At 39.0% G+C, this 12,834-nt stretch overlaps 1 protein-coding gene across 13 annotated transcripts in view; it reads right to left on the reverse strand.

The window, feature by feature from the left end:
* The window catches only part of LOC144250108 (chromaffin granule amine transporter-like), a 236,043-nt gene that overhangs the window by 182,164 nt on the left and 41,045 nt on the right, over nucleotides 1-12,834 (reverse strand). The window contains exons 3-4 of one of the 13 annotated variants that reach the window (XM_077792539.1): nucleotides 2,381-2,480; nucleotides 1,166-1,285 (exon numbers count right to left, since the gene is read on the reverse strand). The exons of the other annotated variants lie outside the window; for them this stretch is intronic. The gene's annotated coding sequence lies outside the window, so the exon portion shown is untranslated. The remainder of the gene's footprint in view (nucleotides 1-1,165; nucleotides 1,286-2,380; nucleotides 2,481-12,834) is intronic. 13 annotated transcript variants of the gene reach the window in all.

The following is a 12,834-nucleotide window of genomic DNA, read 5'->3' on the forward strand; positions in this document are numbered from 1 at the left end:
CAGCCTTCTTACGTCAAATGTCCTCTCTTTTATTTATTTATTTTTTGGAGGTTACATTCTTGCATGATATGCATGGAACAACTTTTGGGGGGATACGATCAGAAATTCAGCACTAAAATCTGCCTTCCTGTAACATCACACGGCTTACTCCCGAGAAGAATATCAAAGTATATATTTGGCTTCGACTTGCCAAATTACTTGGAATCTTATTCCAGTAGACTTCACACGGTTGGGAAAAGCAGAGTTCAGATTTGTCATGAGAGATTTTTATATATTCTGCTCACTCCATTGTGTCTAGGTGAGCCTTTGGGTTTCAATGCCTGGAAACACACTTCTTATATTTCAGAATTGAAGAGCTCTTGGAAACGGCGACCTCACTGCATTCTTGAGAAAAATATGTTATACAGGTACTCAGAAAATTACAAAGATTAATCTAGATCCAAGGTTTTTTTAAGACAAGGGGTTTAATGGAGAACACAGCAAGATAGCCTTAGAAATTTCATACTCCCTGCATTCTTAGGAAAAGCTGCTATATTGTAAAGAATAACACCAAACAGAAAAGTTCCTAAGAAAATATTGTGCTTTCAGTTTCCTTGTCTCATAAATTTTATTAAAGTTTCATTAAAGACCCTGTATTTGCTAGCCTTTTTATTAAATACTTTTTTGAGATATTCTATTAATGTCTATGACTGGATTTTATTTGGTCTCACATGAATGTCGCTCCCTGTGACAAAGGGTACATGGGAGGCAGGCAGGATCAGCCTGTCCTCTCCGAGGCACCAGCTGTCCGAACCAGGCTCTGACAGAGGTAGTGAAGGGCACTAGCGTCTCCTGGACTGAGCGAGAGGGTAAGTATCTGAGTGATATTAATTGTGTATAAATGCCACATTTTTTTTTTATGCATTCATCTACTAAGTTGTTTCCACAATTTAGCTAATGTGAATTTTGCTGCTATAAACATTGATGCGGCTGTGTCCCTGTAGTATGCAGTTTTTAAGTCCTTTGGGTATAGACCAAAAAAGAGGGATAGCTAGGTCAAATGGTGGTTCTATTCCCAAATTTCCAAGGAATCGCCAAACTGCTTTCCATATTGGCTGCACCAATCTACAGTCCCACCGACAGTGTAGGAGTGTACATTTTTCCTGAAATCCTCACCAACACTTACTGTTGTTGTCTTCATCATAGCTGCCATTTTCAAAAATCGCTGACATTCTAACTGGAGGGAGGTGCAATTAAACCCCTATCTCTCACCATGCACAAAACTCCACTCAAATGAATCAAGGACCTAGGAATCAAACCAGAGACCTTGCATGTAACAGAAGAAAAAGTAGGCCCTAATTCCAATCATATGGGATTAGTCCCAAAATTCCTTAATAAGACTCCTATAGCACAAGAATTAAAATCAAGTATCAATAAATGAGATAGATTCAAACTAAAAAAGTTTCTTCTCCACAAAACAAACAATCTGGGAGGTGAATAGGGATCCTACATCTTGGGAGAAAAGTTTTGCCCCATCACACATCAGATAGAGCACTAATCTCTAGGGTATAGAAAGAACTCACAAATCTAAATACACACACACACACACACACACACACACACACACATAAATAAATAAATAAATAAATAAATAAATAAATAAATGAATGGATGAACGAACGAATAAATAAATAAATAAATAAAATAAAATAACCCATTCAATAAATGGGCCACGGACCTGAACAGACACTTCTCCCAAGATGATATAAAATTAATCAACAAATTTATGCAAATATGCTCATCATCACTAGCACTTAGAGAAGTGAAAATCAAAACTACACTAAGATTTGAGGTTCAATCTTAAAGGCTGAAAATGAGCATGTTTCACCTCTCTTTCTCCTTCTACCACCAAATCCTCATAGAAATTAGAAAAGGACATTTGAAATGCTCAGTGATCCAAAATAAGAATGAGAATTTCAAGGACTGAACACAAAAATAGATTATGAAAGAGTAGATCAAGTTGAAAAGACAAAAGCAAACATAGAACGTGCAAGGAAACAGTTCACTTGCAGAAGCTGAGAGGTAACAGGCTGCTTCATGCTTTCAGTATTACATACCAGGGATCACAGAGCACAGGACAACAATAAGATAGTTATCTGGGGTACCACACCGTGGGGTACATAGAGCAAAAACATGGGAAACCCTGCAGAATAAAAGGCATCAACTGAACATCCCTCTCTCAGAACCCAAACAAGGAACCACCAACAAGCAGGGAGGGATAGAGAAGAGCTGTGTAATGCACTTAAGAAGCCTGACTGAGGAGCTATACCAAGAAGTTGTACCATGCACACAAAACTACATATCATGTTCAAACACACAGGCTACAGCCACCAAAATTTACCGTGCCCTAGACCACAATGAAAACGCCAGCCAATTCCGTAAAGGTGTTATCACACAGGCTGCAATTCTTTGTGCATCTAAAATTAGAAGAATTTTGACTCCTCAAAAAAAAAAAAAAAAAAATTCCATATACAATGAAATTAGGGCCATAGAAACAATTCCAAATAATTGTTAGATTAAAGCAAAAATCAAGATGGAATTAAATTAAAATACTATAATGGCAGAAGCAACAGGGATTTAGATATATGTATTTGAAAAGAGATTGAAATCAAACGGCATATGCTTTTAACATAAAAACATAAGAAAATACCTGGATACTGGATAAAATAATGTAAATGTTAAGGCAAAATTTAGAAAAAAAAAAAAAAAAAGGAAAAGCTGATGTTTGTAGCTACTGGGTGTTTTGTCTTCCCATTTTTATCTTGGTAAATTAAGATAAAAGATAAACAAAAGTTTCTAGCTTAAGTTAGGCAAAATGAGAGAGCAGACAAAAGTAGAATATATAGCTAATATTTCTCTGATACCTGTAGTTTCTAAAACCACTAAGTGGATTTTTATTAAAATTAATCTTATTAATATTTTTATTATATAGTTAATATTAAATGATTTAATCTATATTAAATGTTATTTAAATTGACTTTGTTAAATTGTATTAATTTAAATGAAATTTAATGAATTTTTAGTATACTGATTTTAAGTCCTTTAGTTATAAACCAATGAGTGGGACAGCTGGGTCAAATGGTGCTTCCGATCCCAGTTTTCCGAGGAATTTTCATACTGCTTTTCAGACTGGCTGCATCAATTTGCAGTGCCACCAGCAATGTATACGTGTACCTTTTTCCCCCACATCCTCGCCAACATTTACTGTTGCTTATATTCTTGATGATTGCCATTCTGATTGAAGTGAGATGAAATCTTAGAGTAGTTTTGATTTGCATCTCTCTCATTACTAGTGAAGTTGAACATTTTTTCATATATTTATTGACTGATTGTATTGCTTCTTCTGTGAAGTGTCTGTTCAATACCTTGCCCTTTACATTAAAATAAATATATATATATATATATATTGTTTATTGCTGGCAAAAATAGAGTATCATTGAATAGTTCCAAAGTTTAGAGACTTCTAAAAAAGTGGCTTTTATAGACTTTCATGAGTTGAAAACTAGTTGTATTTCTAATAGGGTGGAGCTCAGTAATCACTATGTTGCCATCAAGAAAGCCCGGCAGATGTTTGCCCAGTGGAATGAAAGAAAAAAAAAAAAAAAAAAAAAAAACCAGAATTGAGAACATCATCCAGGCAAATCAGTAGGCAACTGATTCTAGCTCGAGGCAGACAATTAATCTGTTGACGAATCTACTTTCACAGTTTGTACATAACATTTATGGACTATTATTTTAAATTCTATTTTTAAAATATTTATTATTTAGCCTTTAGTGGACACAACATCTTTATTTTATTTTATTTATTTATTTATTTATTTTTTATGTAGTGCTGAGGATCAAACCCCATGCCTCACGCATGCTAGGTGAACGAGCTACTACTTGAGCCATAGACCCAACACTCTCTTAAATTCTTATTTCCACCTTGCTTCTTTATGATAATGAGAATTCAAATTTATGGGCAATATAGCATTCACTGAACAACTTCTCAGTCCAAATCAAGCCTTCTACTACTGTATTGTCACTGGAGTGTTATGTTAATCTTCCTACAAACGTGTGCGGAACATTTCATTGATTATGCCAATTCTTAAAGATACAAATGTGCCGAGCCCTAATATCCAGAGTACACAAAGAACTCAAAAAGTAAACATTAAGAAAACAAACAACCCAATCAACAAATGGGCCAAGGACCTGAACAGACACTTCTCAGAGAAGGATACACAATTAATCAAAAAATACACGGAAAAAAATGCTCACCATCTCTAGCAATCAGAGAAATGCAAATTAAAACCACTCTAAGATACCAAATCAGTCCACTAAGAATGGCAGCCATTAGGAAGTCAAACAACAACAAGTGCTGGCAAGGATGTGGGGGGAAAGGTACACTTGTACATTGCTGGTGCGACTGCAAATTGGTGCAGCCAATTTGGAAAGCATTATGGAGATTCCTGGGAAAGCTGGGAATGGAACCACCATTCGACCCAGCTATTCCCCTTCTCGGACTATTCCCAAAGACCTAAAAAGAGCATGCTATAGGGATACAGCTACATCAAGGTTCACAGCAGCACAATTCACAATAGCTAGAATGTGGAACCAACCTAGATGCCAGTCAATAGATGAATGGATAAGAAAATGTGGCATTTGTACACAATGGAATATTACTCAGCACTAAAAAATAACAAAACCATGGCATTTGCAGGGAAATGGATGGCATTAGAGGAGATTATGCTAAGTGAAGTTAGCCAATCCCTAGGAAAGAAATGCTGAATGTCTTCTTTCATATAAGGAGGGGGACTCAAAACAGAGCAGGCTGGAAGAGCATGAAAAGAAGACTACCAATTAGAAGGGACAAGAGGTGGGAGGGAATGGGAGAGAGAAGGGGAATTTCATGGAAATGGAAGGATACCCTCATTGTTACACACAATTACATAGAAGAGGATGTGAGGGGAAAGGGGGAAAAAAAGGAGAGAAATGAATTACAGTAGCTGGGGTAGAGAGAGATTATGGGAGGGGAGGGGACAGAAGGGGGGATAGGGAGGGAATAGGAAAGGCAGCAGAATATAACAGACACTAGTATGGCAGTATGTATAAACCTGCACGTACAGCCAATGTGATCCTGCAAACTGTACACGTGGTAAAAATAAGAATTCATACCCCACTTGAATCAAATGTATGAAATATGATATGTCAAGATCATTGTAATTTTTTTTTAAGCAACCAATAAAAATTTAAAAAAAGAAACGAGACAAGGCCCATATTAAAGAGATTTAAAAATTCTACTGAAATCTATAAGAAAATGTTTGAATGAATCATGAGGTATTAAAAGAAGTACAAACTTAATATCTTGCATAGAATTTATCACCCTATGTTTATAGACTCAAAAAGCTTTCCTTACTTTAACCTTCAACTGTGTTTTAACAAAGCCACATTATTAAGGGCTCTCTACTTCTGGCTTTATTCTTTCTTACTTAGTCTTTTCCCCCATATGAGATCCTCACCACCACAGTCGTCAATGGCTGACCTTGCATTATAATTCAAGGATCACTCTATGTAACAGCTTCTCCATTGACTGACTGTATTCAATTGCACTTCATAGCAGGAAATGTATATAACACAGCTTTATGTTGTTCACAATATCTACCACAATACCTTGTACTTTTTGGGCACTGAATATATGGATAAGGATACACTTACGAATACTGGATCCTTTTTGTCACATGTGCTCGCGAATGAGCCAGGGTTTTCCCTCCATATCCCCCATAGTTTCCAGGAATATTCCAAACATATTGAGAAGAAGAGAAATGCTTTTATTTGGATGGTCAGTTTCGAATACACTAGGTAGGTATCTCTCTCAGATAGAAATACAAAATGACAAACAGCTGTGGTCAGAGTGAACCATGCTAGAAGACCGAATCTGAGTGATCAGAAATGCCTTTCAGCAGGAGGAGCAACAACCACTGGAACCAGATTCAAGCCAAATGGGATAGGTCTTACACTGAAAAAGGATCATTATTTGTGATTTAAAACAATAAACAAACACAGAACACCTAAAGAGAAGGAGGCACCCTGCTATAATTTGGATCTGGAATGTTGCCCAAAGGTCATGTGTTGAAAGCTTGGACCCCAATCCACCAGCATTCAGAACGGACTCTACAGAAAGGTGAATTGAATCCTGAGCTCTAACCTCGTCTGTGGATCAATCCACTGATGGGTTCATGATTGGACAGGACTATCGGGAGTTGGTCAAAACTGTGGGCGGTAGGGCCTAGTTGGAGGGTAGGCCACTGGAGTTGATTCCCTGGAAGGGTACATCATATTCCTCAGTCCTCTCTTCCCCTCACCATTTCCCTGATCTCCATGAGTTGAGAAGCTCTGTTTTGAAGCCAGGCTCTCTGCCATGGTAATCTGCCTCACTTCAGGCCACAGCAATGGAGCCTGAAATTGAACCAAAATAAATATTTACTCATTTAATTTTCTCAGGTATGTTGTCAAAGTGATGAAAAAGTCTTCTAACACACACACACACACACACACACACACACACAGGAGGAATGGTCTAAAGGGAGAAAAGGACACTTGGTATTGTTGATGCCTTCTTCAACAGTAGACACAGCTGGGGTACAGCGTGGATTCTCACTTCAGCAGATGCTAAAAGGGGCTTAAATTTTTATTTTAGTCTTTTATGAGGAGACATTGACTAACACAGGCCTGACTTCTCTCTCAGATTTGGAGATGAATAAGAAGGACCAAGAAGATTTCCTTTTCTAGCACAGGACACAAATGCAGTCACTAGTTTCTGATAGCAATCTGAGTAATTATGTCTACTTGCTCTATCTTGAAGGCAAGAGACATTATGAGGTGATTCATATGATCCTTAGAATCTATTTAACCATTAATTTTCCAAAAATTCTTCCTTTTTTAAAATTTTATTTCTGCCACCTTGGGGTTTTGTTTCCTGAACAGACATATAGAAAGAACAGCTCAAGGAAAAGAGTCTCCTGAATATGGGCTCTGGGAAGAGAGTAATGGGAGCAAACCCAAACCCCTTCTAAAGGGTAATAAGGAAAATGATCCTAAAGGAAACAAAAAGGCAAATATGAACAAAGTGGCAGCAGGCTCCATTTGTTGGCCACTTTCTCTGCACCAGCCATCAGGTGAGAACTACACACACTATGTTCTCATTTACTGTTCAACTCATGCTTGTGAGAGAGGTTTCATAAATGCATTCTGTCAGTTTAGCTCCAAAATTGCTTTGGTCCCAACTGGTCTGTCTGTTACAGCCCACGTGCTTCCTCTCTTTGCTTTGTCCCCAACTCTACAAAACTGCCTCCTCATTAACTTGTTGGAATTTAAACACCTTGGAAAGCAGGGCCTTATCTTAACTCCTTCTGATCCTTAGAGGTATGGGAATTACATTTAGGATTGTTACTCCATAGTAGAAAATTTCTCAACTTTCTATTTCGCTCTGTACTCTTGAAACCTGGATTATATTTGGCACTGATAAACAACCATAGGTGAAGTGAACATCAACCTATTGGCTCTAAAACAAATTTTTCTTAAGTGAAATTTAAGCGGAATTTTTGAGCACTTAAATAAACTTCAATCAGAATCAACAAGGACCAAATAATATTAAAATGAACTCGAAAATTTATAGATTAACAGCAAAAGTTTACTTTTGGAAAGGGTAAAGATGGTTCTTTAGTGAAATTTAATCCGTATTATAATTTGAATTCTGAGACTGATTAAGACTCTGTGATGGTTAATTTTATATGTTAACTCGTCTGGGCTACGATGCCCAGATACTTGGCCAACTTTTATTCTGGGTGTGTCTGTGCTGGTGTTATGGGGTGAGATTTACTTTTGAATCGGGGACTTTTAGTTAAATAGATTCCATTCTCTAATGTGGAGCGAGACCTCACCTCGTCAACTGAATGCAACTGAATGGGACAAAGAGCCCACCTCTCCCAGACAAGAGGGAACTGTCCAGTGAACTACCTTTGGATTTCATCTACAACATTGATTCTTCCTGGCTCCACAGCACACTGCCTTGGGACTCAAACTGGGACACTTTCCTGGGTCTCTAGCTCCTCCCAGCCAACCCTGCCCAATCCTGTGAGCCAATAGCTGACAGGCAAGTGCAGGGAAGAAGCAGAGGCCCTGCAGGGGGTGAGTGTGCTACTGGATGCCAGTCCCTGGTCAAAGCGCAGGACAGGCTTCTGAGTTTACAGGCAGGAAGGGATGATTAGTGTTGGTGGAGCCCCAGGAACCCCGCGCTCTGAGGAATTCTGAGCGCTTGGGTCATAATCGACCCCGGCAACGCCGGAGGACGTTCGGGGCAGAGAAGTGGATGGTGATGGACGCGCTTCTCAGAGCTGGTCCGATGGATCACTGAAGTGGCCACGATGTGGTCCTGGTTTGGAGGCCTGGGCTCAGGCTTGGGCCACTTCTTGGGTCAGGTGGGGAGCAGCTTGGCTTTCCTCACCGGCCAGAGCTCCACCTTCAACAGGGAGATGCTTCTGGATGACTTAGGAGACCCAGAAGCAGCTTTACATCATGGTTGGAGAAAGGAAATGGAAACTACTGATTCCACACTAAGATGTGAGAATGAAGGACCGAAAAAGTGCTGTACTGACCTGGAAGAAAAGCATGAAGCATCAGAGCTACAAATAAACCATCAGTCTGTAAGTTCCCAAAATCAACTGCCACAGAAAGAGGTAGAGATCAGCCATCCTAAAGCAGGACAGATTGTACTGCAAGATCAAATGTTCCAACTACAGGCAGCTGCTCAATCAGTACGCTCGGGAGCTTGTGGTGTACCAACAACAACTGCACCGGCTCCGCTCGGTTCCCTGGTCGGTAGTCATTTTTCAGCCTTTCGTGATGATGACACGGACTTTAGTGACATAATTTTATCACAACAAGAAACAAACAGATTACCAACTGAAGTTGCAAAACATGAATCTGAAGTTGGCCACTCGAGGCAGATTGCTGAGGCTCAGGGAACGCACCATTCTGACTCAAGTGAAATCTGCAAAGTACTAAATACTATCAAGACTCTTCAACCAAACCAAAGTCCAGACATATATGATCATCAGCATGAAATTTCAGTTTGGGAGCAGAGTTCTACTGTGGCAGAAAAGGGGAGAACCCTTCCTCAGCATTCAGCAGTGGAAGAAGTGTTCAGGCTTCAACGAGCCCTGGCTGATGCGGAGAAGGAAATCGTGAGACTAAATGGTTTAAACCAGGATAACCGTCTTGCTGAAGACAATCTGAAACTTGAAATGCACGTTGAAGCTCTAGAAAAAGAGAAGTCATCATTGAGTCAAGAAAAAGAGGAACTTCAGATGTCACTGTCAAAACTGAGCCGTGACTATCAAGTCATGAAAAACAAAGCTTCAACGGACATGAATTTGAATGTACAATTACTAGACTTAAAACTTCACTTGAAGGCAAAGGAGGAAGAACTGAATCAGACTATCAATGAAAAGAAAATGCTGATAGCTGAGTTAGAAGAACTGGATCATCGGAATCGGGAAGCTACAGAGCACATGATTTTGATACAAGATGAGCTATCAAAACAACAAAATGAAGGAGACCTTGTCATCAAGAAGTTGGAACAAGATCTAGATGATGAAAAAAAGAGAGTTCATCAACTTGAGGATGAGCAGATGAACATATCCCAAGAGCTGCATGTGCAGAAGGAGAAGTTAACTGAGAATGCACGGAGCCTCAGTGATTTGCATTTAACTAAGCAGAAGCTTGAAGGTAAAGTAGAAGATTTAGTAGATCAGCTAAATCAGTCACAAAAAAATAGTTCAAACGTCCAGCAGGAAAACCTTGGGCTTAAGGATCACATTAGACAACTTGAAGAGGAGCTGTCTGGGTTTAAGAGTAAGTATCGAGCCTCTCTGAATGAAGACTCTAACAGTCATTGTAAGGATGACATGCCTAAAGAACGAGAAGCTGAAGCTAGCAACCTAAGGCAAAATCTTTCTCAAGAGGAACAGCTCAATGAAAACTTAACGAAAGTTGCTGTTGAACTCAAGACGGAAAATGAAATGTTGATTTTAGCACGTGACGATGTAAGGCGTAAGTTGGAAGAATCTATTGCTGCTTACAATCAAATCTCTCAAGAAAAAGACACTATCACGGAGACTCTCAAAAGAGACAAAGAAGAGACTGAAGCCAAACTGCACCAGGCAGAAAAAAGACTGTTGGAAGAAGCAAATAATCACAGGCAGACTATTCAGGAACTCTCCAATGCACATGATTGGAATACCTCGGCCTTAAAGCTGAAACACGAATGTGCAGTTCAACTCAATCAAGAGAAGGACTTTGAAATAGCAGGACTCAAAAAGAATATTGAGCAAATGACTGCTGATGAAAAAGAAACTGAGGAAATTTTGGCATCTTACATAGAAGAACAGGAGCGATTGATACAAGTCATAAATGAGAAAGAAGTTTTTATTGAAAAACTCGAAGAAAAAAGTTCACAACTACAAAAGGATTTAGATAAGTGTTCTCAGGCCTTAAGAGAAAATGAAACTTTAAGGCAATCCGTTGAAAGAAAGGACAGAAGTCTTACCTACATGAGAGCAGAAAACAACTATCTGCGAGTAGAACTGGAAATATTTACGCAACCTGTACCAGTGGCTGAGCCTGAAGCTCTTGATGCTATCACAGAACTAGAATTGGAGGTATCTCAACTGAACATAGTCAAAAATCATCTGGAAGATGAAATTCAAGACCATCTGAATATAATTGAAAATCAAAACCAGCATAAAATGCAACTACTTCAGTCTTTACAGGAGCAGAAGGAGGAAATGCATGAATTTAAGTACAAGTATGAGCAGATGAATGCTGCGCATAGCCAGTTAATTTTAGAAAGAGAGGAGGAAATTAAGAACTTGCAGAAAACTGTTGAAGAACTAAAAGCCCAGTTGCCTGGAGAGAGAGGAGACGCTCAAACACTGAATTCTGATATTTTTCAAGAGACCAAAGTAAAAATCCTAAGAGAAAACGAGGTTCAACACTTCCAAGAAGAAGAGAAAGCTCTGCATTCTGCTGAACTAGCCAAAGAAAAACAGTCAATAGCTGAATGGAAGAACAAGGCCGAAAAGCTAGAAGGAGAAGTAACATCACTGCAGGAACGTTTGGATCAAGCGAATGCTCTGTGGGATTCTGCTTCCAGACTGAGAGAAGACTTAGATCTCAAGGAAGAGCAGATGGCAGAACTGAAAAAACAAAACGAGCTCCGAAAAGAAATGTTGGACCACGCACAACAGAAATTGTCGACTTTGGTCAACAGCGCAGAAGGAAAAGTGGACAAAGTCCTCATGCGAAACCTTCTAATCGCTCATTTCCAAACAACAAAAGGCAAACGTCGTCGTGAAGTATTGCAGTTGATGGGGAGCATCCTGGACGTTCCAAAGGACGAAATGGAGCACTTGTTGAATAAAGATTATGGTGGTGTCAGAAAGTGGATGAGGAGTTGCCTTGGAGGGGCTTCAACAAGTGTCCCCAGCACACCTCCGAAACCAAATCAACAACCCCAACCCGTGCTTCAGAGTTCTTTTTCAGAACCCCTTTACCAGGAAATGTTAAAGATGGAGCCAAATTAAGAGCTGGCAGAAGCACCAACGGGAATCCACTCTTGGTCCCACGTTCTGCAGCGGTGCCTCTTAGTAACCTCGCTGGAGTTGGACTTGGTGGACCTGGGCGTCCTCTTTTCACACCCATTGCAGATTTCATGCCCACCTTTACACCGTCGCCAGTGTCCCTGCACAACAGGGCCAGAGCTGTACTCCAGGATCTTCTAAATATTTAGCATTATTCTAAAGAAGCCATAACCCTTTTTGATGTTTTACAGCATGGCCTTTTGAAAAAGCACGCATGTGCTTGTAGACAAAAAGAGAAAGCAAAACAGCTGGTATATGTAAGTGTATGGCTACTAGGTATTTTATTTTATTTCTTTAGTTGTTGTTGTTGTTGTGATTTTTTGCTATAGTACTTTTTAAAAAATTTGTTTTGTTTTTTGTAGCACTTTTTGTTTATAGAATTTTGTTCCAATGTAGCAGATAATCATCACCAGTTATCAATTCTGATGTACTTTTGTGAGCCACTGTACAGAGCAGCCTTCTTGAACCACTAGTTCCAACCTCACTTAATGGCATTAAGATAAAAACGATACATGCAATCACAGGAAACAAGAGAAATCCAACCCATGAGAAGGATGTCTCAGATTCAGAGTACATGAAAACCAAATATAATGTTGCAAAACGTTGAGAATATTTAGTTTATCCAAGATAACATTGTACAACTACCAAGCGAAAATTCCAATGGGGAGGACCTAAACAGGAAGCTTAGTGGATAAATTCTAAGATGCTTTGAATCCAAATTCTATGACCCCTATCCATTTTGCTGATTTCCATTTCTCTACGAAAGTCACTTCACATTAATTCAGTTTTCCAGATGATAAATATGTCCAGAAGGAAGAGTATTTTTATGAGGCAACCCCGCCCGAAGTGGGATCACATGATCCATTGCCAATGGAAAAGTTAATTAGTAAGAATGTATCATTAAATATCTGGACTGCTTATCTACATACTATTGGGGGCTCTACAATCATTCTTATAAACACATTTTATAAAACATTTGATCAAAACAAGTTGGGGAGAGAAATAAGCTGACAACAGTTTTTGGAAGATGAAAAGCTTTACAACAGGAGTAGTTATAACCTTTTGATAAATTAAGGTAAAAGATGAATCAAAAGTTTCTAGCTTAAGTAGGTGAAAT

This window comes from Urocitellus parryii, chromosome 14 (assembly GCF_045843805.1).
Source record: "Urocitellus parryii isolate mUroPar1 chromosome 14, mUroPar1.hap1, whole genome shotgun sequence".
Classification (NCBI taxonomy): domain Eukaryota; kingdom Metazoa; phylum Chordata; class Mammalia; order Rodentia; family Sciuridae; genus Urocitellus; species Urocitellus parryii.